At 56.7% G+C, this 5,427-nt stretch overlaps 1 pseudogene; it reads right to left on the minus strand.

Moving 5' to 3' along the window:
- Positions 1-4,638: 4,638 nt before the first annotated feature.
- Positions 4,639-5,427, minus strand: part of LOC104624234 — a 953-nt pseudogene continuing 164 nt past the window's right edge.

Below are 5,427 nucleotides of genomic sequence, written 5' to 3' on the forward strand. Positions count from 1 at the left end.
TGCCCTGCCGTCGGGCTTTCTCGGCGAGATGAGACGGGGATTTTAACGGGCCAAGTCTCGAGCCTACTCACGCCTCCAGGGTGCCTTTAGTGAGACCACAACGTGTCCCTAGAAGTCTTCATCTAAACGCCCATGACTGCTCCTGCTAAATGAGGACAGGCAGATGAATCAGGCTCCGTTCGTGCCTGAACACTGGCCCTTCTCGCAGGCGTGCTGAGGACCTCTGTGCCTAAAACACTTCTTCTCCTTTATAGAAGCTGCAGATGTTCAGCACCTGCAGAAAAGGAGACGTATTCTTTTTTTTTTAACCCCAACCCTAAAAATGTGATGTGTTTTGTGCTGATGGATAAAAGAGTTGCTGGCATTTTAGAAAGCCTCTTTCCCCTTCCAGTGTCTGAACAATTCCTTTTTTCCTTTCCCGTTTTAGATCTTCTCAAAGGCTCTAGGAACCTGTGAAGCATTCAGGCACAGGCTTGAGCTTTGTGCCTCGTGGGCCTTTAAGGCCAGAAAGGACGGTGACGTTCACATTAAGTCCCTTAATCCGACAACACCGACACCGGACCTGGCGTGTTGGTTCCCGTTTTCATCTGCCCAAATGATGACAAGGGATGCGAGTTTGTTCTGTGCACGCAGGGGTCAGTGCACACAGAGACACGGCAAGATCAGGTGGCTTTAAATGTAATTTTAAAGTGTTGGTATGGCTGCCGCGCCAGCTGGATGACCCTGAAACCCCAAAGTCCCCTGATAGCGAACACCAAGCAGTGCTGAATTTCGTCAATGTTATTGAGCAGTGGCCTCAAGAAATGACCTTTATAAGAGCAATTTTCACTTACTGATGTGCAGCCCCAATAAAATGGGGTTCTGGGAACCTCTTTTTAAGGGACTGCTGAAAAAAGGCTGAGAAGAGCAAAGTCCCTGTAGCTCTTACAGCAACCTGTACAGCGGTCTGCATCCCCACCTGGGCACACGCTGCGAGAGGTTGGACACCGAGGGACCCCACAGGCTCCAGCCTCATTTTTAAGATAGAAATCAAGAGCAGGAATAATTTTAAGACTGCGTTTTCGCAAGACCTGCATCCGCGCCCCGTGCCCGCGAGCGGTGACGGAGGTGCGTTTGCTCCCAAAGCCGGAGCAGGCACTCCAACGCAGAGCCAGCCCACGGGGCTCACTGATGGCATGCGTAGAGTTGGTTTATGGCAGATTATTTTTAAAACAAGCTAGCCTGTGAGGGTGACCTCCGTTCTGCGCAGGAGTCCTCCAGGTAGGGCAAAAATAGTCCTCCTCGGCTAAGAGCATCCTTCCCGGTCATTGGAAGGCACCTTTCTGAAACATCCCAGCTGGCTGGGAGATGAGAAATGCCCTTTTCAGCGAGCAGCTTCACAGATGGCAGTGCCGTGGATCACGGGGAAGCAGGCTGTCATGCAAGCTGAAGCGGCGTGGGCGCACACGCGTGCACGCATACGCGTGCGCACAGCCGGCCTTCCCCGGGAGCTGCGGTTCGCCTGCGCGCTGGAGGCGAGCTGCTGGCGGTCGGAAGGGGAGGGGTATTCGGGGCTTGCATGAGAAATGGGGCTTTGGGGAAGTCGGGGAGCCTTAATTCTGCGTGAAAAAATCTGGAGCACGAGCAGGGTGCAATGGTTTTTTGCAGGGCTGAGCCCGCGATCGCCCCGCGTCACCAAGCGCGCAACAGAGGGAGGCGGATGGGGGGACTGTGGGATAAGCCCTTCCCCTTTCGCCCTCCCTTCCTCTTCCTCGGGGACTGACTACGCTCACCAAACTTTGAAACGCTTTGAGATCCGTGATGGCAGGTGCCGGCAAGGTCACGGCGTTGGGCAGGAGGTTGGAACGCACATCACTGCATCTCCCATCCCTCTCCTCCACCTCCTTCCCCTGCTCCTCTCCGACCACCCCGCTCCCCGCCAGGCCACTGGAACAACTCCCTGCTAGCACACTGCAATTCTTGCTAGAACAAATTGTTGCTGGCATTGTGGGTTATTTAAATCCACATATTATCTCTTCCTCTGTATTACATTAGCTTCCTCCCAAACCTTCGCCATCTGTTCCACCCTCGGTTATGAATGTGAGAAAACTGAACATGCTGCTTCACAGCTACAGCACTTAAAAAGTATGATGTGCATCCTAATGGCTTTTCTGCGCGCCTTTCCACGCAGGCTGTGCCCCTTCGTTACCGCCTGGGATTCGCTCGAAAGAGCCGTTAACGTTACGTTGCGTTAGTTAGTGGCTATTTACCTCCAGCCTCGCAGCTCGAGCCCTCCTCCCCGGGGCGGGGGGTTACGTGTGATGGCTCCGGCGCGCGGGCTGGGGTCTGCCTGCGAGGTGGGAGCCTCGGCAACGCATCCGAGTTGGGCTGGGGTGGGGAGAGACGCCAGGACTGCTGGTCCCAGCCACGTCCCCAGGGACCGCCTGGCTCTCAGCGAGGAGGAACGGTGGTTTCACACTCCCAGCGGCGTGTGCGCAGGCCTGGCTTCGCCGGGAGCTCTTCCTTTTTCCTCTGGACCGGCAAGACGTGCCCTACGGTGCAGCCCAGCAGCGAACACGCTGTGCTCGGCTCTTAAACGCCGGGTGGGTGCTTTCGAGCCTGCGCCGGAGCTCGCAGCGTGAATGGGAAGCCAGAAAGCTCCGCAGCGGTGTGGGGGGGGCATTTATCCACAGCCACAGGAGGGAAACCGTGGCAGATCTGTAGTTTGGTCCTTCCTGCATCCCGGCTGCTCGTGGGCCGCGGATGCCACTGCTCCCTCCGCTCTCCCAGCCGCTCGCTCTCATCCCTCGCTGCAGGTGCCGACACCTTTGCTCTGCCGGCAGCGCCGGCGCCGGCGGCCGGAGGAGCAGGGATGCTGTAGGTATGGCAACGGTAACCACACGCTACGGACCGCGGTGCCTCCAGCCCAAACTTTCAGCGTGACCAACAAATGTCATTTCAGTTTCACGATCCCTGTCTCCCAACCCACCAAGCATCATCTTCTGCTACCCTGGCAGGGAGATTTAGCTCCTTCCTTCTGCCAGAGCCTGAAATGTCTCCACCTGAGGGTTACGGACTTTCTGTTTCTCCTGTGTAGGTCTGGCCTGGGCTGTGGGACATCCAGCAGCACGAGACCCCTCCAGCCCTGCCCTGTGTCAGGCATTGCCTCGACAAGGGGCAACTGGGAGCGGTGGTGGCTTCCCCACTGCCCCCATCCGACGCCCATCACCTCTCCTAGCAATGCCAAACCAACGGGGAGAAGAGGTGAGGAAGCTGCTCCCGGTGCTAAGTCTGGGAATCATCACAAAACGGGGCTGGAACTGACCTGAAAATCACCCAGCTCAGCCTTCTCCCAAGGCTCTGCCCAAGTTCTATCTGAGCTGCAGATGCCCAACCAGGTCCCAGACCACCTCCTCCCCCCCAGCCACCACGGCCTCCCCAGGCCATTCATTGCAGCCCTCAACTCACTAGATGGCTAATGACTGACCACGGCTTCTAACGCTTGAATTTAAGCCCATTAATTCTGTTCATCGAGAACAGATTATTCCCTTCCATTTCGCAGCAGCTGTTCTATGTGTTTGAAGATCGCTCTGTCTTCCTCTTCTCTAGCCTGAACACCTCCAGCTCTTCCCAGCAGCCAGCTGTTAATGCCCAACGTGTCCTTGTCTCCCAAAACGCGGAGCCCAGGACTGGACGTCTCACAAGGAGTTATCCTCCAAGTCCCACAAGCTATGCTCCTGCTTAGAAAGCGTACTTGTGCTCTTCACAGTAGAGCGGTGGTACAGACTGGCGTTTGGCTGTTACCGGCTCTACCACCCTCATCTGCAGAGCCCACTACCCTTGCTGCACTTGCCCGGTGCTTCCCCTGCCCAGGCATCCTTCCTGAATGGCATCCTCTCAGCTTGCCAGGACCCTTTTGCATTGCGTCCCCTCCCCGAGGTCCTTGTACCGGCTCCTGGCTCAGCGGCATCCACACACCAAAAAACACGAGCTGCATTGCATCGTGCAGACCAGTACAGGAAAACCTGAGCAGTGCTCAGCTCAGGAAGGCAACCCCTTTGCCACGTCCCTTGCTCCGTGACCACGGTTCCCTCCTCCCGCTGGGTCAGGTCTCCAGTACAAGGTGGTGACAAGGACACCGCTTCAACAGGCAGTGCCACCACATAGCGGCAGAGTGACGGAGAGCCGCTGCGGGCTGACGCAACGCCCAGCTACCAGGATTCAAGCTCCCGCCACGCTCTTGGGCCAGCGTGAAGTTCTGTTGCCATAACCTACCCACGAGGAAGCATCACCAACACCTTGCCTACTCCTGCAGCTTTTCCACCGGGTGAACGCTCAAAATCCCAGCAATATTGTATTTTTATTGCTGGCCCTGGGGCTGGGTTGCAAAACAAACTCAAACCGGTCGCTCATCCTCCGGCGAAAGAACTGCTGTTCCCACCAAGACAGCCTGCGGAGAAAACCCCACGGCAACTCCCAGCACCCGCTATTATGCAGGATGGGAGAAGGGAGGAGGGGGGATTCAAGGCACAAACCCACGGTAATTCGGGGGTCAGCTCTGCCAGCAGAACCACCTCCCTTTCCACTCCGCTGCGGTACCACAACAGCTCTGCACCGGCTTTCTCGGCCAGATTTCAACACACAATTTTGCCTACTTACCGTACTGGATTTGAGCGCATCCCCATTGTCCTCTTCAGATTCTAGTGCAACAGGTAAGGATTTCTGTGGCGGGGAGAAGGTTAAGTCCCACCTTAGTAGCCGAGGTTCAGCTTTGTCCCCAAATCTCAGGTTTTCCAGTTTCTGCACCGTGGGCTCGGCAGAGGAAGCTGGCCTGAAATTCTCTTTGTTCTGGGACTTAGACCTCAGTCTCTGAACCCCGAAGCCCCGGTCTTCCCCGCGGTGGTCATCAGCCATGCTCCTGCAGGGTCCCCCTTTGCTATAGTGTCTTTTTTGGGTGTGAATCTCTTGCATATAAGAATCCATTCTCATGAGGGGCTTCATCTCCATCTCATAATTGCTCATCTTCTCCTCATCCAGCTCAAGCAGTTTGGAGCTCCCTGAGCTGTGGTTGTGGGACCTGTGGTGGGAAGTCCATGAAACCGTGGCTGGGGAATCTGTCCACCTCTCTCTTTGCTTGTGGTTGGAGGCCGAATGTTTGTGTCCTCCGCTCCGACCTCTGTAGTCTTCAGGGACGGAGGCTGACCCCAGCTGACCGCTGCGCAGCGTCCCACTTCTCACGCCGCGAGTCCCGCCAGCCTTCTCTTCGCTCCAGCTGTTGGGGCGCAAGTAATCCCCGCCGCGTCCCTCCAGCAACATCTGGATCTCCCCACCCCTCTCTTCATCCACCGAGACCTGCCTGGAGAAGTGAGCGCTCTTGTTCCTGCAGGAAGGGCCCAGGGGCGGCGTGGAGGAGGGACTGGCGGGGAAGCTCTGCAGCGGGCTGTCGTC

The sequence above is a fragment of the Phaethon lepturus genome, unplaced genomic scaffold, assembly GCF_000687285.1.
Source record: "Phaethon lepturus isolate BGI_N335 unplaced genomic scaffold, ASM68728v1 scaffold46767, whole genome shotgun sequence".
NCBI lineage: Eukaryota > Metazoa > Chordata > Aves > Phaethontiformes > Phaethontidae > Phaethon > Phaethon lepturus.